Source organism: Vicugna pacos, unplaced genomic scaffold (assembly GCF_048564905.1).
Source record: "Vicugna pacos unplaced genomic scaffold, VicPac4 scaffold_21, whole genome shotgun sequence".
NCBI lineage: Eukaryota > Metazoa > Chordata > Mammalia > Artiodactyla > Camelidae > Vicugna > Vicugna pacos.
The window spans coordinates 230,428-253,790 of record NW_027328742.1 but is presented as its reverse complement, the minus strand read 5'-3'; positions in this window follow the sequence as shown (position 1 = coordinate 253,790).

The window sequence follows — 23,363 nt, the reverse complement described above, 5'->3', positions numbered from 1 at the left end:
GAGAGCTAAAATATGCTAAATGTATCATGATGGAGAATCAAGATCTAATAGATGATTTCGCTTTTGAGACTCTTATAGCAATACTGGTCCAATTACATACACACAGAGTTATGAACTTAGAGATGATTTGTAAATATTTAGGGAGAATTTTCATTAAAAGGCAATGTAGCTTCCAAATCATTGAAGAGACAACCTCAAACAAAATTCATCAGTCCAGCTAAGAAGGAGTAACGGAGACCATATTTGCCATCCTAGAATAAACCCCAAGATGGATAAAATATATGAAGCAATGATTTTTAAGACCCGTGAAAACGATCATCCCCTAGGACCTCGTCCTGCCACCTCCATCCCAGGGGTGCTAGGCCTCCTACTGCCACAACCCAGGATGTCCACCAGGTGGCGACATTGCCTCCCTCTGCTCCTGCTGCGGAGCCAGTCCTGAGCAGTCCCGTTCCAGGTTTCGGCAGGCAGCTCCCAGAAGCGCTCTGGTGGGCCTTGGTCCCTTTTAGCCACCAGCTTAGGGATCGAGGCTGAGCTGTGAGCCTCCCTACTCATCGAAGATCTAGGAACCTACGTGATTTCTGAGCCGCCCTCTACCCTCGTGTGCTGTCTGGTACTCTCCACCCGACTTCCAGAGTCCGCGGCTTGGGCGGCCTGCACGCTGGCCCCGGCCCATCAGAATCTGCTCCCCCGGCCAAGAGGCCACGTGCGGTCGTGAGCAGGGCTCCAGGCCTCTGGAGCCGCGCCGCTTGCACTGCGTCCTGGCCCGACATGCCCTTGGGTGAGTCAGTTAACATCTCTAAGCTAGTTTCCTCATCAGTAAAATGAAGGCATCATCAATGCGGGGGCAAAAGTCAGAATCGGGGTGAGGACTACATTTCTGGTGATTGAAGATTCCTTTCATTTTGAATTACACCGTGAGGGACACCATACAATTTGTACTCCTTCAGACTTCTAAAGGACAGCTTCTGCTATCCTTAAAACTAATGCAAGCACGTACACACAAACACACGTGCAGACACACTGCCTCTGCTTCACATACATCCCCACGCACACACACGGGGTCATGTGCCACACACACACACACACACACACACACACACACACACACACACACCCATGACATACACACAACCACACACGTCCTCAGGCGCGCACACACACGCAAAGTCACTGTCACGTACCACACACGTCCCCGGGTGCACGCGAGCGCGCACGCAAACTCACGTCACACACACCTTTGGCGTTATTCTAAACCAAATTACAGTCGAGGGTCTCAGTGTCCGTTGTTTCATCCGCTCAGAAGCTCCTGACTTCGGAGCATGAAGCAGGAGCCCCTCCCCTCTGGAGATGGTCTTTGCCTCTTGCAGTCTCAGCAGAGCCAACATAACTGCTCTGGACCTTTGGGAGTGCAGGGCCAGAGAGCACCTGGGAGTTCCCATTCTATATAGGTCAACACTTGAAGTGCAGTAGGTTCTAGACTCCTGCCTTTACAACGACACATTCATTATAAGGGGGAAGGCCAGGCTCAACTTTAGGATTCCCAGACTCAGGGGAGTCCCGCAAAGAAAGTGACAGTGTGGGGAGAGCCGATTCCCAGTGTCTGACCACGAGCCTGGCCCTTTTCTTCCCAATGCTGGGTCCATCCCATGCCCCAAGGGGCCTTGGATGTGCACAGGGGGACACTCAGACCTCACATCCGGGCTCTGTCCATAGCCTGCACGCCAACAGCTGCCCGTTGGCCTCTGTGTGAGTCCTGGGAAGCTGAACTCCGGGCAGAGGCGGTGCAGACACTAGAAGTGGGTCAGGGGCTGCTGGGGCAGGGCATTCGGGGTCCTGGGTTTCCGGAGCACGGGGTGGAGCCAATGGGCGTGTCCCCTTGGCCCTGCTGACTCCACCCCGTGGAGGGCGTGGCCAGAGGGAGTGTCAGGGCCAGAGGGACCCTCTGTAGTGCAGGGCCCAGGGCAGCGGGGGTGGGGGGGCTGGGGGTGGGGGGGGTGGTGGTTTGGCCCCCTTGCCGGGGTCTGAAGGCAGAAGCCCTAAGGAAGGGCCTGAGGAGGCTGTAAGGTATCCTCCTTCCCATCAATTAAGAAAACAAAAGCTCCCCGCAGGCGAGGGTGGGAAGGCTTTTGTTAGAAGAAGGGAAGGCGCTTGCCAAGGTCTGGCCTGACAGGGCTGGGGGCCTTGCGAGGCTGATGAGGAAGCGAGAGGCCATCAGCCTCTAAACACCGCCCCAATTCCTCCGGGTGACCCTGAAATGCAGTGCGACGCGGAAGGCACGGTAAACACAGGCCCCAAACTCAGCAGCCTGTTGCTTGGTTCACTGTCCGTCTGGCACCCCCTCTGCTAGGAGCCTGTACCGCATCACCCAGGGCTGACCCGGCTCAGGAGTCCAGCTGGTTTTCCACAGGTGGCATCACTTGCTGGTGACACGAAGCAGGCACGTTAGCCACCTCCCAAACACTGAGGCTCCTCCTGGGAGGAGCCTGCGGGCCCCCAGTCCAGCCTCTGCGCCACCATGCTCCTTAGTGCCACTCCCGCTTTGCTGCCCCGGCCTCTAGCTCTGGCCGGAACCTCGCCGGATTGTCGATAAATGTCACCCAAGCACCATGTCTAAGCTTGGGGTCCAGATGTGACCATGCCTCTTACCTTCTTCCCATCGATGGATTGGTCGGGCCTCATGTCATCGTGTTGGCAGGAAGGCCAGCACCGCCCTCTTGAGGCCTCCCTGAAGACACATAGAAACGTAGGACACAAGGCAGCCCATCTCTTTTTTTTAAAAAACACCTTGATTGTGGTACGATTTCTGTTCCGTAAATTAGACGCATCTCACATGTAGCATTTGATGAATTTTCATAGATGTCTACACCCAGAAAACCATCACCACCATCAAGATAGCTACCATTTCCATCACTCCCCAAGAGGGGCCATTTTCCAATTCCCGTATTTACCCCTTCCCACCCCCTTCCCTCCCTGGTAACCATAAGTTTGTTCCTCTGTGTCTGAGGGTCTGTTCCTCTTTTGCCGTTAAGTTCATTTCTGTCTTATTTTTCGATTCCGCATGGAAGTGGTATCATATGGCATTTTTCTCTCTTCTGGCTAACTTCACTCAGAATGACTATCTCTGTGTCCATCCATGTGGCCGCAAATGGCATGCTTTCATCCTTTTTCATGGCTGAGTAGTATTCCGCGGCATAAGTAGACCACTTACTTCTTTATCCAGTCACCAGCCGATGGACGTTTGGCTTGGTTCCACGTCCTGGCTATTACAAACAGGGCTGCTGTGTGCTTTGAGGTGCATGTGACTTTTTGAATTAGAGTTTTCTCCTGACATATCCCCAAGCGTGGGAAGGCTGGATCATGAGGTAAGTCCGTGTTTAGTTTTTTAAGGAACCTCCGTCCAGTCTTCTCTAGTGGCAATGCAGCCCGCCTTACTGAAGCAGAGCCATGCTCAGAAAGTAACGGGTATTTCTAGAAGTCAGACATGAAATGCAGTGAGCTTGGTCTGGTCCAGAAGAAGAGGGCAGTCTGGCAGGGCTGGAGGAGAGTGACCAGGGGAGTGTGGTACAGGCAGGGTTCAGACCACGTGGGAACATGACAGGCTGGGATAAGGAGCCTGGGCTTCCAGGCATCCCCTGGTAACCATGGGGCACTGGTTCCAGGACTCCCCACACATGCCAACCTCATCCATGGATGCTGACGCCTCTTGTATAAAATGACATAGGACTTACATGGAATTACACGCACCCTCCCGTGTACTTTAGTTTTTACATACAAACATTTCTTTTTCCGAGTTATAGTCATTTTACAATCTTGGGTCGAATTCCAGGGTAGAGCACAATTTTTCAGTTAGACAAGAACATACGCATACATTCATTGTCACATTCTCTTTCGCTGTGTCCCCCTGTGTACTTTAAATCATCTCTAGATGACGCGTGCTATGTAAGGAAGGCAACGTCAGTGCTATGTAAGCAGTTGCGGGTGTGTGGCAAATTCAAGTGTCGCTTTCGGAAACTTTCTGTTTTTTCCCGAATATTTTCATCCCACAGTTGGTTGAATCTGCTGGATCGGGAGCCCCTCGATACGGAGAACCCCCAAGCCCTTCCCACCTCCGAAATTTCCACTGCAAGCGCCGAAGGGGACCAAAGAGAGGAGAAGAGCGCCCTCTGGCGGCTGGAAACGCTGAGGAGTTTCTTCAGCGTATGCAGCGCAGGAGTGGAGGTTTCGGGCCAACTAGCGCCAAAGGAGGGCCCGCCTGCACAGGAAGAAGGAGGGACGGCAGTGGAAGCCAGCTCGCACCCTTCCTGGAGCTAGCTGGTAGCAGTGAGGGACGCCGAGGTACTGGGGACACGTCGCTTGGGGTGGGGGGTACCCTGGCCGCCAGCTGCAGGGTTCGCATGGCTGGCACCCAGTTTGCACGCTCAACACAGCAAGGAGTGGGGGTGGGTGGAGGGGCTGCCTCAGAACCGGGACCCTGACGAGGGCCAGAGCGCCCTGACCCCAGCTGATGCGGTTCCCCTAGGAAGCCAGAAAAAGGGAACTCTGAGGCAAGATATTGCAGATTCCACCGCAGCCACACGGATAACTGGATCGCTCAGCTGACAAAATGGAACCATCGGAACCAGGAATATTTCCTTTTCTCTTCTTGTGGACCTCGGGACAGGGAGCCACACATCTCTGACGGGAACCATCTTTACTCCGGTAGAGAGCTCACTTGTTCAGGAATAAGCATGGAGAGGAAGAGTGCCGTGATGGTTTAGTGGTTCAAAGCGGAAGCCCGTCTGAGAAACAGGAAAAACATGCTTCCCAATGAAGCCGAGTTATGGCAAGCACATTAAGCTGCGTATATAGACAGGGAAGGGTTCCAAGTCCACCGCTCGAAAATAACTAGCCCAATCATGTCTCCATTTGATTGGGAAAGAAGTAAATAACTCAAAAGTGGGAAAGACATGGGATTAAGTAGTGTTAGCGAGCAATGCAATGCAGTCCAAGATGTTTATACCTATATTTTCATTGTGAATGAAACAAACTGAAAGCAACTGTCTGAAAAGCGGTAAGCGTAGCACGCGCGCGCGCGCGCACACACACACACAATTGGGAAGAGCAGAGAGCTAAAATATGCTAAATGTATCATGATGGAGAATCAAGATCTAATAGATGATTTCGCTTTTGAGACTCTTATAGCAATACTGGTCCAATTACATACACACAGAGTTATGAACTTAGAGATGATTTGTAAATATTTAGGGAGAATTTTCATTAAAAGGCAATGTAGCTTCCAAATCATTGAAGAGACAACCTCAAACAAAATTCATCAGTCCAGCTAAGAAGGAGTAACGGAGACCATATTTGCCATCCTAGAATAAACCCCAAGATGGATAAAATATATGAAGCAATGATTTTTAAGACCCGTGAAAACGATCATCCCCTAGGACCTCGTCCTGCCACCTCCATCCCAGGGGTGCTAGGCCTCCTACTGCCACAACCCAGGATGTCCACCAGGTGGCGACATTGCCTCCCTCTGCTCCTGCTGCGGAGCCAGTCCTGAGCAGTCCCGTTCCAGGTTTCGGCAGGCAGCTCCCAGAAGCGCTCTGGTGGGCCTTGGTCCCTTTTAGCCACCAGCTTAGGGATCGAGGCTGAGCTGTGAGCCTCCCTACTCATCGAAGATCTAGGAACCTACGTGATTTCTGAGCCGCCCTCTACCCTCGTGTGCTGTCTGGTACTCTCCACCCGACTTCCAGAGTCCGCGGCTTGGGCGGCCTGCACGCTGGCCCCGGCCCATCAGAATCTGCTCCCCCGGCCAAGAGGCCACGTGCGGTCGTGAGCAGGGCTCCAGGCCTCTGGAGCCGCGCCGCTTGCACTGCGTCCTGGCCCGACATGCCCTTGGGTGAGTCAGTTAACATCTCTAAGCTAGTTTCCTCATCAGTAAAATGAAGGCATCATCAATGCGGGGGCAAAAGTCAGAATCGGGGTGAGGACTACATTTCTGGTGATTGAAGATTCCTTTCATTTTGAATTACACCGTGAGGGACACCATACAATTTGTACTCCTTCAGACTTCTAAAGGACAGCTTCTGCTATCCTTAAAACTAATGCAAGCACGTACACACAAACACACGTGCAGACACACTGCCTCTGCTTCACATACATCCCCACGCACACACACGGGGTCATGTGCCACACACACACACACACACACACACACACACACACACACACACCCATGACATACACACAACCACACACGTCCTCAGGCGCGCACACACACGCAAAGTCACTGTCACGTACCACACACGTCCCCGGGTGCACGCGAGCGCGCACGCAAACTCACGTCACACACACCTTTGGCGTTATTCTAAACCAAATTACAGTCGAGGGTCTCAGTGTCCGTTGTTTCATCCGCTCAGAAGCTCCTGACTTCGGAGCATGAAGCAGGAGCCCCTCCCCTCTGGAGATGGTCTTTGCCTCTTGCAGTCTCAGCAGAGCCAACATAACTGCTCTGGACCTTTGGGAGTGCAGGGCCAGAGAGCACCTGGGAGTTCCCATTCTATATAGGTCAACACTTGAAGTGCAGTAGGTTCTAGACTCCTGCCTTTACAACGACACATTCATTATAAGGGGGAAGGCCAGGCTCAACTTTAGGATTCCCAGACTCAGGGGAGTCCCGCAAAGAAAGTGACAGTGTGGGGAGAGCCGATTCCCAGTGTCTGACCACGAGCCTGGCCCTTTTCTTCCCAATGCTGGGTCCATCCCATGCCCCAAGGGGCCTTGGATGTGCACAGGGGGACACTCAGACCTCACATCCGGGCTCTGTCCATAGCCTGCACGCCAACAGCTGCCCGTTGGCCTCTGTGTGAGTCCTGGGAAGCTGAACTCCGGGCAGAGGCGGTGCAGACACTAGAAGTGGGTCAGGGGCTGCTGGGGCAGGGCATTCGGGGTCCTGGGTTTCCGGAGCACGGGGTGGAGCCAATGGGCGTGTCCCCTTGGCCCTGCTGACTCCACCCCGTGGAGGGCGTGGCCAGAGGGAGTGTCAGGGCCAGAGGGACCCTCTGTAGTGCAGGGCCCAGGGCAGCGGGGGTGGGGGGGCTGGGGGTGGGGGGGGTGGTGGTTTGGCCCCCTTGCCGGGGTCTGAAGGCAGAAGCCCTAAGGAAGGGCCTGAGGAGGCTGTAAGGTATCCTCCTTCCCATCAATTAAGAAAACAAAAGCTCCCCGCAGGCGAGGGTGGGAAGGCTTTTGTTAGAAGAAGGGAAGGCGCTTGCCAAGGTCTGGCCTGACAGGGCTGGGGGCCTTGCGAGGCTGATGAGGAAGCGAGAGGCCATCAGCCTCTAAACACCGCCCCAATTCCTCCGGGTGACCCTGAAATGCAGTGCGACGCGGAAGGCACGGTAAACACAGGCCCCAAACTCAGCAGCCTGTTGCTTGGTTCACTGTCCGTCTGGCACCCCCTCTGCTAGGAGCCTGTACCGCATCACCCAGGGCTGACCCGGCTCAGGAGTCCAGCTGGTTTTCCACAGGTGGCATCACTTGCTGGTGACACGAAGCAGGCACGTTAGCCACCTCCCAAACACTGAGGCTCCTCCTGGGAGGAGCCTGCGGGCCCCCAGTCCAGCCTCTGCGCCACCATGCTCCTTAGTGCCACTCCCGCTTTGCTGCCCCGGCCTCTAGCTCTGGCCGGAACCTCGCCGGATTGTCGATAAATGTCACCCAAGCACCATGTCTAAGCTTGGGGTCCAGATGTGACCATGCCTCTTACCTTCTTCCCATCGATGGATTGGTCGGGCCTCATGTCATCGTGTTGGCAGGAAGGCCAGCACCGCCCTCTTGAGGCCTCCCTGAAGACACATAGAAACGTAGGACACAAGGCAGCCCATCTCTTTTTTTTAAAAAACACCTTGATTGTGGTACGATTTCTGTTCCGTAAATTAGACGCATCTCACATGTAGCATTTGATGAATTTTCATAGATGTCTACACCCAGAAAACCATCACCACCATCAAGATAGCTACCATTTCCATCACTCCCCAAGAGGGGCCATTTTCCAATTCCCGTATTTACCCCTTCCCACCCCCTTCCCTCCCTGGTAACCATAAGTTTGTTCCTCTGTGTCTGAGGGTCTGTTCCTCTTTTGCCGTTAAGTTCATTTCTGTCTTATTTTTCGATTCCGCATGGAAGTGGTATCATATGGCATTTTTCTCTCTTCTGGCTAACTTCACTCAGAATGACTATCTCTGTGTCCATCCATGTGGCCGCAAATGGCATGCTTTCATCCTTTTTCATGGCTGAGTAGTATTCCGCGGCATAAGTAGACCACTTACTTCTTTATCCAGTCACCAGCCGATGGACGTTTGGCTTGGTTCCACGTCCTGGCTATTACAAACAGGGCTGCTGTGTGCTTTGAGGTGCATGTGACTTTTTGAATTAGAGTTTTCTCCTGACATATCCCCAAGCGTGGGAAGGCTGGATCATGAGGTAAGTCCGTGTTTAGTTTTTTAAGGAACCTCCGTCCAGTCTTCTCTAGTGGCAATGCAGCCCGCCTTACTGAAGCAGAGCCATGCTCAGAAAGTAACGGGTATTTCTAGAAGTCAGACATGAAATGCAGTGAGCTTGGTCTGGTCCAGAAGAAGAGGGCAGTCTGGCAGGGCTGGAGGAGAGTGACCAGGGGAGTGTGGTACAGGCAGGGTTCAGACCACGTGGGAACATGACAGGCTGGGATAAGGAGCCTGGGCTTCCAGGCATCCCCTGGTAACCATGGGGCACTGGTTCCAGGACTCCCCACACATGCCAACCTCATCCATGGATGCTGACGCCTCTTGTATAAAATGACATAGGACTTACATGGAATTACACGCACCCTCCCGTGTACTTTAGTTTTTACATACAAACATTTCTTTTTCCGAGTTATAGTCATTTTACAATCTTGGGTCGAATTCCAGGGTAGAGCACAATTTTTCAGTTAGACAAGAACATACGCATACATTCATTGTCACATTCTCTTTCGCTGTGTCCCCCTGTGTACTTTAAATCATCTCTAGATGACGCGTGCTATGTAAGGAAGGCAACGTCAGTGCTATGTAAGCAGTTGCGGGTGTGTGGCAAATTCAAGTGTCGCTTTCGGAAACTTTCTGTTTTTTCCCGAATATTTTCATCCCACAGTTGGTTGAATCTGCTGGATCGGGAGCCCCTCGATACGGAGAACCCCCAAGCCCTTCCCACCTCCGAAATTTCCACTGCAAGCGCCGAAGGGGACCAAAGAGAGGAGAAGAGCGCCCTCTGGCGGCTGGAAACGCTGAGGAGTTTCTTCAGCGTATGCAGCGCAGGAGTGGAGGTTTCGGGCCAACTAGCGCCAAAGGAGGGCCCGCCTGCACAGGAAGAAGGAGGGACGGCAGTGGAAGCCAGCTCGCACCCTTCCTGGAGCTAGCTGGTAGCAGTGAGGGACGCCGAGGTACTGGGGACACGTCGCTTGGGGTGGGGGGTACCCTGGCCGCCAGCTGCAGGGTTCGCATGGCTGGCACCCAGTTTGCACGCTCAACACAGCAAGGAGTGGGGGTGGGTGGAGGGGCTGCCTCAGAACCGGGACCCTGACGAGGGCCAGAGCGCCCTGACCCCAGCTGATGCGGTTCCCCTAGGAAGCCAGAAAAAGGGAACTCTGAGGCAAGATATTGCAGATTCCACCGCAGCCACACGGATAACTGGATCGCTCAGCTGACAAAATGGAACCATCGGAACCAGGAATATTTCCTTTTCTCTTCTTGTGGACCTCGGGACAGGGAGCCACACATCTCTGACGGGAACCATCTTTACTCCGGTAGAGAGCTCACTTGTTCAGGAATAAGCATGGAGAGGAAGAGTGCCGTGATGGTTTAGTGGTTCAAAGCGGAAGCCCGTCTGAGAAACAGGAAAAACATGCTTCCCAATGAAGCCGAGTTATGGCAAGCACATTAAGCTGCGTATATAGACAGGGAAGGGTTCCAAGTCCACCGCTCGAAAATAACTAGCCCAATCATGTCTCCATTTGATTGGGAAAGAAGTAAATAACTCAAAAGTGGGAAAGACATGGGATTAAGTAGTGTTAGCGAGCAATGCAATGCAGTCCAAGATGTTTATACCTATATTTTCATTGTGAATGAAACAAACTGAAAGCAACTGTCTGAAAAGCGGTAAGCGTAGCACGCGCGCGCGCGCGCGCACACACACACAATTGGGAAGAGCAGAGAGCTAAAATATGCTAAATGTATCATGATGGAGAATCAAGATCTAATAGATGATTTCGCTTTTGAGACTCTTATAGCAATACTGGTCCAATTACATACACACAGAGTTATGAACTTAGAGATGATTTGTAAATATTTAGGGAGAATTTTCATTAAAAGGCAATGTAGCTTCCAAATCATTGAAGAGACAACCTCAAACAAAATTCATCAGTCCAGCTAAGAAGGAGTAACGGAGACCATATTTGCCATCCTAGAATAAACCCCAAGATGGATAAAATATATGAAGCAATGATTTTTAAGACCCGTGAAAACGATCATCCCCTAGGACCTCGTCCTGCCACCTCCATCCCAGGGGTGCTAGGCCTCCTACTGCCACAACCCAGGATGTCCACCAGGTGGCGACATTGCCTCCCTCTGCTCCTGCTGCGGAGCCAGTCCTGAGCAGTCCCGTTCCAGGTTTCGGCAGGCAGCTCCCAGAAGCGCTCTGGTGGGCCTTGGTCCCTTTTAGCCACCAGCTTAGGGATCGAGGCTGAGCTGTGAGCCTCCCTACTCATCGAAGATCTAGGAACCTACGTGATTTCTGAGCCGCCCTCTACCCTCGTGTGCTGTCTGGTACTCTCCACCCGACTTCCAGAGTCCGCGGCTTGGGCGGCCTGCACGCTGGCCCCGGCCCATCAGAATCTGCTCCCCCGGCCAAGAGGCCACGTGCGGTCGTGAGCAGGGCTCCAGGCCTCTGGAGCCGCGCCGCTTGCACTGCGTCCTGGCCCGACATGCCCTTGGGTGAGTCAGTTAACATCTCTAAGCTAGTTTCCTCATCAGTAAAATGAAGGCATCATCAATGCGGGGGCAAAAGTCAGAATCGGGGTGAGGACTACATTTCTGGTGATTGAAGATTCCTTTCATTTTGAATTACACCGTGAGGGACACCATACAATTTGTACTCCTTCAGACTTCTAAAGGACAGCTTCTGCTATCCTTAAAACTAATGCAAGCACGTACACACAAACACACGTGCAGACACACTGCCTCTGCTTCACATACATCCCCACGCACACACACGGGGTCATGTGCCACACACACACACACACACACACACACACACACACACACACACACCCATGACATACACACAACCACACACGTCCTCAGGCGCGCACACACACGCAAAGTCACTGTCACGTACCACACACGTCCCCGGGTGCACGCGAGCGCGCACGCAAACTCACGTCACACACACCTTTGGCGTTATTCTAAACCAAATTACAGTCGAGGGTCTCAGTGTCCGTTGTTTCATCCGCTCAGAAGCTCCTGACTTCGGAGCATGAAGCAGGAGCCCCTCCCCTCTGGAGATGGTCTTTGCCTCTTGCAGTCTCAGCAGAGCCAACATAACTGCTCTGGACCTTTGGGAGTGCAGGGCCAGAGAGCACCTGGGAGTTCCCATTCTATATAGGTCAACACTTGAAGTGCAGTAGGTTCTAGACTCCTGCCTTTACAACGACACATTCATTATAAGGGGGAAGGCCAGGCTCAACTTTAGGATTCCCAGACTCAGGGGAGTCCCGCAAAGAAAGTGACAGTGTGGGGAGAGCCGATTCCCAGTGTCTGACCACGAGCCTGGCCCTTTTCTTCCCAATGCTGGGTCCATCCCATGCCCCAAGGGGCCTTGGATGTGCACAGGGGGACACTCAGACCTCACATCCGGGCTCTGTCCATAGCCTGCACGCCAACAGCTGCCCGTTGGCCTCTGTGTGAGTCCTGGGAAGCTGAACTCCGGGCAGAGGCGGTGCAGACACTAGAAGTGGGTCAGGGGCTGCTGGGGCAGGGCATTCGGGGTCCTGGGTTTCCGGAGCACGGGGTGGAGCCAATGGGCGTGTCCCCTTGGCCCTGCTGACTCCACCCCGTGGAGGGCGTGGCCAGAGGGAGTGTCAGGGCCAGAGGGACCCTCTGTAGTGCAGGGCCCAGGGCAGCGGGGGTGGGGGGGCTGGGGGTGGGGGGGGTGGTGGTTTGGCCCCCTTGCCGGGGTCTGAAGGCAGAAGCCCTAAGGAAGGGCCTGAGGAGGCTGTAAGGTATCCTCCTTCCCATCAATTAAGAAAACAAAAGCTCCCCGCAGGCGAGGGTGGGAAGGCTTTTGTTAGAAGAAGGGAAGGCGCTTGCCAAGGTCTGGCCTGACAGGGCTGGGGGCCTTGCGAGGCTGATGAGGAAGCGAGAGGCCATCAGCCTCTAAACACCGCCCCAATTCCTCCGGGTGACCCTGAAATGCAGTGAGACGCGGAAGGCACGGTAAACACAGGCCCCAAACTCAGCAGCCTGTTGCTTGGTTCACTGTCCGTCTGGCACCCCCTCTGCTAGGAGCCTGTACCGCATCACCCAGGGCTGACCCGGCTCAGGAGTCCAGCTGGTTTTCCACAGGTGGCATCACTTGCTGGTGACACGAAGCAGGCACGTTAGCCACCTCCCAAACACTGAGGCTCCTCCTGGGAGGAGCCTGCGGGCCCCCAGTCCAGCCTCTGCGCCACCATGCTCCTTAGTGCCACTCCCGCTTTGCTGCCCCGGCCTCTAGCTCTGGCCGGAACCTCGCCGGATTGTCGATAAATGTCACCCAAGCACCATGTCTAAGCTTGGGGTCCAGATGTGACCATGCCTCTTACCTTCTTCCCATCGATGGATTGGTCGGGCCTCATGTCATCGTGTTGGCAGGAAGGCCAGCACCGCCCTCTTGAGGCCTCCCTGAAGACACATAGAAACGTAGGACACAAGGCAGCCCATCTCTTTTTTTTAAAAAACACCTTGATTGTGGTACGATTTCTGTTCCGTAAATTAGACGCATCTCACATGTAGCATTTGATGAATTTTCATAGATGTCTACACCCAGAAAACCATCACCACCATCAAGATAGCTACCATTTCCATCACTCCCCAAGAGGGGCCATTTTCCAATTCCCGTATTTACCCCTTCCCACCCCCTTCCCTCCCTGGTAACCATAAGTTTGTTCCTCTGTGTCTGAGGGTCTGTTCCTCTTTTGCCGTTAAGTTCATTTCTGTCTTATTTTTCGATTCCGCATGGAAGTGGTATCATATGGCATTTTTCTCTCTTCTGGCTAACTTCACTCAGAATGACTATCTCTGTGTCCATCCATGTGGCCGCAAATGGCATGCTTTCATCCTTTTTCATGGCTGAGTAGTATTCCGCGGCATAAGTAGACCACTTACTTCTTTATCCAGTCACCAGCCGATGGACGTTTGGCTTGGTTCCACGTCCTGGCTATTACAAACAGGGCTGCTGTGTGCTTTGAGGTGCATGTGACTTTTTGAATTAGAGTTTTCTCCTGACATATCCCCAAGCGTGGGAAGGCTGGATCATGAGGTAAGTCCGTGTTTAGTTTTTTAAGGAACCTCCGTCCAGTCTTCTCTAGTGGCAATGCAGCCCGCCTTACTGAAGCAGAGCCATGCTCAGAAAGTAACGGGTATTTCTAGAAGTCAGACATGAAATGCAGTGAGCTTGGTCTGGTCCAGAAGAAGAGGGCAGTCTGGCAGGGCTGGAGGAGAGTGACCAGGGGAGTGTGGTACAGGCAGGGTTCAGACCACGTGGGAACATGACAGGCTGGGATAAGGAGCCTGGGCTTCCAGGCATCCCCTGGTAACCATGGGGCACTGGTTCCAGGACTCCCCACACATGCCAACCTCATCCATGGATGCTGACGCCTCTTGTATAAAATGACATAGGACTTACATGGAATTACACGCACCCTCCCGTGTACTTTAGTTTTTACATACAAACATTTCTTTTTCCGAGTTATAGTCATTTTACAATCTTGGGTCGAATTCCAGGGTAGAGCACAATTTTTCAGTTAGACAAGAACATACGCATACATTCATTGTCACATTCTCTTTCGCTGTGTCCCCCTGTGTACTTTAAATCATCTCTAGATGACGCGTGCTATGTAAGGAAGGCAACGTCAGTGCTATGTAAGCAGTTGCGGGTGTGTGGCAAATTCAAGTGTCGCTTTCGGAAACTTTCTGTTTTTTCCCGAATATTTTCATCCCACAGTTGGTTGAATCTGCTGGATCGGGAGCCCCTCGATACGGAGAACCCCCAAGCCCTTCCCACCTCCGAAATTTCCACTGCAAGCGCCGAAGGGGACCAAAGAGAGGAGAAGAGCGCCCTCTGGCGGCTGGAAACGCTGAGGAGTTTCTTCAGCGTATGCAGCGCAGGAGTGGAGGTTTCGGGCCAACTAGCGCCAAAGGAGGGCCCGCCTGCACAGGAAGAAGGAGGGACGGCAGTGGAAGCCAGCTCGCACCCTTCCTGGAGCTAGCTGGTAGCAGTGAGGGACGCCGAGGTACTGGGGACACGTCGCTTGGGGTGGGGGGTACCCTGGCCGCCAGCTGCAGGGTTCGCATGGCTGGCACCCAGTTTGCACGCTCAACACAGCAAGGAGTGGGGGTGGGTGGAGGGGCTGCCTCAGAACCGGGACCCTGACGAGGGCCAGAGCGCCCTGACCCCAGCTGATGCGGTTCCCCTAGGAAGCCAGAAAAAGGGAACTCTGAGGCAAGATATTGCAGATTCCACCGCAGCCACACGGATAACTGGATCGCTCAGCTGACAAAATGGAACCATCGGAACCAGGAATATTTCCTTTTCTCTTCTTGTGGACCTCGGGACAGGGAGCCACACATCTCTGACGGGAACCATCTTTACTCCGGTAGAGAGCTCACTTGTTCAGGAATAAGCATGGAGAGGAAGAGTGCCGTGATGGTTTAGTGGTTCAAAGCGGAAGCCCGTCTGAGAAACAGGAAAAACATGCTTCCCAATGAAGCCGAGTTATGGCAAGCACATTAAGCTGCGTATATAGACAGGGAAGGGTTCCAAGTCCACCGCTCGAAAATAACTAGCCCAATCATGTCTCCATTTGATTGGGAAAGAAGTAAATAACTCAAAAGTGGGAAAGACATGGGATTAAGTAGTGTTAGCGAGCAATGCAATGCAGTCCAAGATGTTTATACCTATATTTTCATTGTGAATGAAACAAACTGAAAGCAACTGTCTGAAAAGCGGTAAGCGTAGCACGCGCGCGCGCGCGCACACACACACACAATTGGGAAGAGCAGAGAGCTAAAATATGCTAAATGTATCATGATGGAGAATCAAGATCTAATAGATGATTTCGCTTTTGAGACTCTTATAGCAATACTGGTCCAATTACATACACACAGAGTTATGAACTTAGAGATGATTTGTAAATATTTAGGGAGAATTTTCATTAAAAGGCAATGTAGCTTCCAAATCATTGAAGAGACAACCTCAAACAAAATTCATCAGTCCAGCTAAGAAGGAGTAACGGAGACCATATTTGCCATCCTAGAATAAACCCCAAGATGGATAAAATATATGAAGCAATGATTTTTAAGACCCGTGAAAACGATCATCCCCTAGGACCTCGTCCTGCCACCTCCATCCCAGGGGTGCTAGGCCTCCTACTGCCACAACCCAGGATGTCCACCAGGTGGCGACATTGCCTCCCTCTGCTCCTGCTGCGGAGCCAGTCCTGAGCAGTCCCGTTCCAGGTTTCGGCAGGCAGCTCCCAGAAGCGCTCTGGTGGGCCTTGGTCCCTTTTAGCCACCAGCTTAGGGATCGAGGCTGAGCTGTGAGCCTCCCTACTCATCGAAGATCTAGGAACCTACGTGATTTCTGAGCCGCCCTCTACCCTCGTGTGCTGTCTGGTACTCTCCACCCGACTTCCAGAGTGCGCGGCTTGGGCGGCCTGCACGCTGGCCCCGGCCCATCAGAATCTGCTCCCCCGGCCAAGAGGCCACGTGCGGTCGTGAGCAGGGCTCCAGGCCTCTGGAGCCGCGCCGCTTGCACTGCGTCCTGGCCCGACATGCCCTTGGGTGAGTCAGTTAACATCTCTAAGCTAGTTTCCTCATCAGTAAAATGAAGGCATCATCAATGCGGGGGCAAAAGTCAGAATCGGGGTGAGGACTACATTTCTGGTGATTGAAGATTCCTTTCATTTTGAATTACACCGTGAGGGACACCATACAATTTGTACTCCTTCAGACTTCTAAAGGACAGCTTCTGCTATCCTTAAAACTAATGCAAGCACGTACACACAAACACACGTGCAGACACACTGCCTCTGCTTCACATACATCCCCACGCACACACACGGGGTCATGTGCCACACACACACACACACACACACACACACACACACACACACACACCATGACATACACACAACCACACACGTCCTCAGGCGCGCACACACACGCAAAGTCACTGTCACGTACCACACACGTCCCCGGGTGCACGCGAGCGCGCACGCAAACTCACGTCACACACACCTTTGGCGTTATTCTAAACCAAATTACAGTCGAGGGTCTCAGTGTCCGTTGTTTCATCCGCTCAGAAGCTCCTGACTTCGGAGCATGAAGCAGGAGCCCCTCCCCTCTGGAGATGGTCTTTGCCTCTTGCAGTCTCAGCAGAGCCAACATAACTGCTCTGGACCTTTGGGAGTGCAGGGCCAGAGAGCACCTGGGAGTTCCCATTCTATATAGGTCAACACTTGAAGTGCAGTAGGTTCTAGACTCCTGCCTTTACAACGACACATTCATTATAAGGGGGAAGGCCAGGCTCAACTTTAGGATTCCCAGACTCAGGGGAGTCCCGCAAAGAAAGTGACAGTGTGGGGAGAGCCGATTCCCAGTGTCTGACCACGAGCCTGGCCCTTTTCTTCCCAATGCTGGGTCCATCCCATGCCCCAAGGGGCCTTGGATGTGCACAGGGGGACACTCAGACCTCACATCCGGGCTCTGTCCATAGCCTGCACGCCAACAGCTGCCCGTTGGCCTCTGTGTGAGTCCTGGGAAGCTGAACTCCGGGCAGAGGCGGTGCAGACACTAGAAGTGGGTCAGGGGCTGCTGGGGCAGGGCATTCGGGGTCCTGGGTTTCCGGAGCACGGGGTGGAGCCAATGGGCGTGTCCCCTTGGCCCTGCTGACTCCACCCCGTGGAGGGCGTGGCCAGAGGGAGTGTCAGGGCCAGAGGGACCCTCTGTAGTGCAGGGCCCAGGGCAGCGGGGGTGGGGGGGCTGGGGGTGGGGGGGGTGGTGGTTTGGCCCCCTTGCCGGGGTCTGAAGGCAGAAGCCCTAAGGAAGGGCCTGAGGAGGCTGTAAGGTATCCTCCTTCCCATCAATTAAGAAAACAAAAGCTCCCCGCAGGCGAGGGTGGGAAGGCTTTTGTTAGAAGAAGGGAAGGCGCTTGCCAAGGTCTGGCCTGACAGGGCTGGGGGCCTTGCGAGGCTGATGAGGAAGCGAGAGGCCATCAGCCTCTAAACACCGCCCCAATTCCTCCGGGTGACCCTGAAATGCAGTGAGACGCGGAAGGCACGGTAAACACAGGCCCCAAACTCAGCAGCCTGTTGCTTGGTTCACTGTCCGTCTGGCACCCCCTCTGCTAGGAGCCTGTACCGCATCACCCAGGGCTGACCCGGCTCAGGAGTCCAGCTGGTTTTCCACAGGTGGCATCACTTGCTGGTGACACGAAGCAGGCACGTTAGCCACCTCCCAAACACTGAGGCTCCTCCTGGGAGGAGCCTGCGGGCCCCCAGTCCAGCCTCTGCGCCACCATGCTCCTTAGTGCCACTCCCGCTTTGCTGCCCCGGCCTCTAGCTCTGGCCGGAACCTCGCCGGATTGTCGATAAATGTCACCCAAGCACCATGTCTAAGCTTGGGGTCCAGATGTGACCATGCCTCTTACCTTCTTCCCATCGATGGATTGGTCGGGCCTCATGTCATCGTGTTGGCAGGAAGGCCAGCACCGCCCTCTTGAGGCCTCCCTGAAGACACATAGAAACGTAGGACACAAGGCAGCCCATCTCTTTTTTTTAAAAAACACCTTGATTGTGGTACGATTTCTGTTCCGTAAATTAGACGCATCTCACATGTAGCATTTGATGAATTTTCATAGATGTCTACACCCAGAAAACCATCACCACCATCAAGATAGCTACCATTTCCATCACTCCCCAAGAGGGGCCATTTTCCAATTCCCGTATTTACCCCTTCCCACCCCCTTCCCTCCCTGGTAACCATAAGTTTGTTCCTCTGTGTCTGAGGGTCTGTTCCTCTTTTGCCGTTAAGTTCATTTCTGTCTTATTTTTCGATTCCGCATGGAAGTGGTATCATATGGCATTTTTCTCTCTTCTGGCTAACTTCACTCAGAATGACTATCTCTGTGTCCATCCATGTGGCCGCAAATGGCATGCTTTCATCCTTTTTCATGGCTGAGTAGTATTCCGCGGCATAAGTAGACCACTTACTTCTTTATCCAGTCACCAGCCGATGGACGTTTGGCTTGGTTCCACGTCCTGGCTATTACAAACAGGGCTGCTGTGTGCTTTGAGGTGCATGTGACTTTTTGAATTAGAGTTTTCTCCTGACATATCCCCAAGCGTGGGAAGGCTGGATCATGAGGTAAGTCCGTGTTTAGTTTTTTAAGGAACCTCCGTCCAGTCTTCTCTAGTGGCAATGCAGCCCGCCTTACTGAAGCAGAGCCATGCTCAGAAAGTAACGGGTATTTCTAGAAGTCAGACATGAAATGCAGTGAGCTTGGTCTGGTCCAGAAGAAGAGGGCAGTCTGGCAGGGCTGGAGGAGAGTGACCAGGGGAGTGTGGTACAGGCAGGGTTCAGACCACGTGGGAACATGACAGGCTGGGATAAGGAGCCTGGGCTTCCAGGCATCCCCTGGTAACCATGGGGCACTGGTTCCAGGACTCCCCACACATGCCAACCTCATCCATGGATGCTGACGCCTCTTGTATAAAATGACATAGGACTTACATGGAATTACACGCACCCTCCCGTGTACTTTAGTTTTTACATACAAACATTTCTTTTTCCGAGTTATAGTCATTTTACAATCTTGGGTCGAATTCCAGGGTAGAGCACAATTTTTCAGTTAGACAAGAACATACGCATACATTCATTGTCACATTCTCTTTCGCTGTGTCCCCCTGTGTACTTTAAATCATCTCTAGATGACGCGTGCTATGTAAGGAAGGCAACGTCAGTGCTATGTAAGCAGTTGCGGGTGTGTGGCAAATTCAAGTGTCGCTTTCGGAAACTTTCTGTTTTTTCCCGAATATTTTCATCCCACAGTTGGTTGAATCTGCTGGATCGGGAGCCCCTCGATACGGAGAACCCCCAAGCCCTTCCCACCTCCGAAATTTCCACTGCAAGCGCCGAAGGGGACCAAAGAGAGGAGAAGAGCGCCCTCTGGCGGCTGGAAACGCTGAGGAGTTTCTTCAGCGTATGCAGCGCAGGAGTGGAGGTTTCGGGCCAACTAGCGCCAAAGGAGGGCCCGCCTGCACAGGAAGAAGGAGGGACGGCAGTGGAAGCCAGCTCGCACCCTTCCTGGAGCTAGCTGGTAGCAGTGAGGGACGCCGAGGTACTGGGGACACGTCGCTTGGGGTGGGGGGTACCCTGGCCGCCAGCTGCAGGGTTCGCATGGCTGGCACCCAGTTTGCACGCTCAACACAGCAAGGAGTGGGGGTGGGTGGAGGGGCTGCCTCAGAACCGGGACCCTGACGAGGGCCAGAGCGCCCTGACCCCAGCTGATGCGGTTCCCCTAGGAAGCCAGAAAAAGGGAACTCTGAGGCAAGATATTGCAGATTCCACCGCAGCCACACGGATAACTGGATCGCTCAGCTGACAAAATGGAACCATCGGAACCAGGAATATTTCCTTTTCTCTTCTTGTGGACCTCGGGACAGGGAGCCACACATCTCTGACGGGAACCATCTTTACTCCGGTAGAGAGCTCACTTGTTCAGGAATAAGCATGGAGAGGAAGAGTGCCGTGATGGTTTAGTGGTTCAAAGCGGAAGCCCGTCTGAGAAACAGGAAAAACATGCTTCCCAATGAAGCCGAGTTATGGCAAGCACATTAAGCTGCGTATATAGACAGGGAAGGGTTCCAAGTCCACCGCTCGAAAATAACTAGCCCAATCATGTCTCCATTTGATTGGGAAAGAAGTAAATAACTCAAAAGTGGGAAAGACATGGGATTAAGTAGTGTTAGCGAGCAATGCAATGCAGTCCAAGATGTTTATACCTATATTTTCATTGTGAATGAAACAAACTGAAAGCAACTGTCTGAAAAGCGGTAAGCGTAGCACGCGCGCGCGCGCGCACACACACACACAATTGGGAAGAGCAGAGAGCTAAAATATGCTAAATGTATCATGATGGAGAATCAAGATCTAATAGATGATTTCGCTTTTGAGACTCTTATAGCAATACTGGTCCAATTACATACACACAGAGTTATGAACTTAGAGATGATTTGTAAATATTTAGGGAGAATTTTCATTAAAAGGCAATGTAGCTTCCAAATCATTGAAGAGACAACCTCAAACAAAATTCATCAGTCCAGCTAAGAAGGAGTAACGGAGACCATATTTGCCATCCTAGAATAAACCCCAAGATGGATAAAATATATGAAGCAATGATTTTTAAGACCCGTGAAAACGATCATCCCCTAGGACCTCGTCCTGCCACCTCCATCCCAGGGGTGCTAGGCCTCCTACTGCCACAACCCAGGATGTCCACCAGGTGGCGACATTGCCTCCCTCTGCTCCTGCTGCGGAGCCAGTCCTGAGCAGTCCCGTTCCAGGTTTCGGCAGGCAGCTCCCAGAAGCGCTCTGGTGGGCCTTGGTCCCTTTTAGCCACCAGCTTAGGGATCGAGGCTGAGCTGTGAGCCTCCCTACTCATCGAAGATCTAGGAACCTACGTGATTTCTGAGCCGCCCTCTACCCTCGTGTGCTGTCTGGTACTCTCCACCCGACTTCCAGAGTCCGCGGCTTGGGCGGCCTGCACGCTGGCCCCGGCCCATCAGAATCTGCTCCCCCGGCCAAGAGGCCACGTGCGGTCGTGAGCAGGGCTCCAGGCCTCTGGAGCCGCGCCGCTTGCACTGCGTCCTGGCCCGACATGCCCTTGGGTGAGTCAGTTAACATCTCTAAGCTAGTTTCCTCATCAGTAAAATGAAGGCATCATCAATGCGGGGGCAAAAGTCAGAATCGGGGTGAGGACTACATTTCTGGTGATTGAAGATTCCTTTCATTTTGAATTACACCGTGAGGGACACCATACAATTTGTACTCCTTCAGACTTCTAAAGGACAGCTTCTGCTATCCTTAAAACTAATGCAAGCACGTACACACAAACACACGTGCAGACACACTGCCTCTGCTTCACATACATCCCCACGCACACACACGGGGTCATGTGCCACACACACACACACACACACACACACACACACACACACACACACCCATGACATACACACAACCACACACGTCCTCAGGCGCGCACACACACGCAAAGTCACTGTCACGTACCACACACGTCCCCGGGTGCACGCGAGCGCGCACGCAAACTCACGTCACACACACCTTTGGCGTTATTCTAAACCAAATTACAGTCGAGGGTCTCAGTGTCCGTTGTTTCATCCGCTCAGAAGCTCCTGACTTCGGAGCATGAAGCAGGAGCCCCTCCCCTCTGGAGATGGTCTTTGCCTCTTGCAGTCTCAGCAGAGCCAACATAACTGCTCTGGACCTTTGGGAGTGCAGGGCCAGAGAGCACCTGGGAGTTCCCATTCTATATAGGTCAACACTTGAAGTGCAGTAGGTTCTAGACTCCTGCCTTTACAACGACACATTCATTATAAGGGGGAAGGCCAGGCTCAACTTTAGGATTCCCAGACTCAGGGGAGTCCCGCAAAGAAAGTGACAGTGTGGGGAGAGCCGATTCCCAGTGTCTGACCACGAGCCTGGCCCTTTTCTTCCCAATGCTGGGTCCATCCCATGCCCCAAGGGGCCTTGGATGTGCACAGGGGGACACTCAGACCTCACATCCGGGCTCTGTCCATAGCCTGCACGCCAACAGCTGCCCGTTGGCCTCTGTGTGAGTCCTGGGAAGCTGAACTCCGGGCAGAGGCGGTGCAGACACTAGAAGTGGGTCAGGGGCTGCTGGGGCAGGGCATTCGGGGTCCTGGGTTTCCGGAGCACGGGGTGGAGCCAATGGGCGTGTCCCCTTGGCCCTGCTGACTCCACCCCGTGGAGGGCGTGGCCAGAGGGAGTGTCAGGGCCAGAGGGACCCTCTGTAGTGCAGGGCCCAGGGCAGCGGGGGTGGGGGGGCTGGGGGTGGGGGGGGTGGTGGTTTGGCCCCCTTGCCGGGGTCTGAAGGCAGAAGCCCTAAGGAAGGGCCTGAGGAGGCTGTAAGGTATCCTCCTTCCCATCAATTAAGAAAACAAAAGCTCCCCGCAGGCGAGGGTGGGAAGGCTTTTGTTAGAAGAAGGGAAGGCGCTTGCCAAGGTCTGGCCTGACAGGGCTGGGGGCCTTGCGAGGCTGATGAGGAAGCGAGAGGCCATCAGCCTCTAAACACCGCCCCAATTCCTCCGGGTGACCCTGAAATGCAGTGAGACGCGGAAGGCACGGTAAACACAGGCCCCAAACTCAGCAGCCTGTTGCTTGGTTCACTGTCCGTCTGGCACCCCCTCTGCTAGGAGCCTGTACCGCATCACCCAGGGCTGACCCGGCTCAGGAGTCCAGCTGGTTTTCCACAGGTGGCATCACTTGCTGGTGACACGAAGCAGGCACGTTAGCCACCTCCCAAACACTGAGGCTCCTCCTGGGAGGAGCCTGCGGGCCCCCAGTCCAGCCTCTGCGCCACCATGCTCCTTAGTGCCACTCCCGCTTTGCTGCCCCGGCCTCTAGCTCTGGCCGGAACCTCGCCGGATTGTCGATAAATGTCACCCAAGCACCATGTCTAAGCTTGGGGTCCAGATGTGACCATGCCTCTTACCTTCTTCCCATCGATGGATTGGTCGGGCCTCATGTCATCGTGTTGGCAGGAAGGCCAGCACCGCCCTCTTGAGGCCTCCCTGAAGACACATAGAAACGTAGGACACAAGGCAGCCCATCTCTTTTTTTTAAAAAACACCTTGATTGTGGTACGATTTCTGTTCCGTAAATTAGACGCATCTCACATGTAGCATTTGATGAATTTTCATAGATGTCTACACCCAGAAAACCATCACCACCATCAAGATAGCTACCATTTCCATCACTCCCCAAGAGGGGCCATTTTCCAATTCC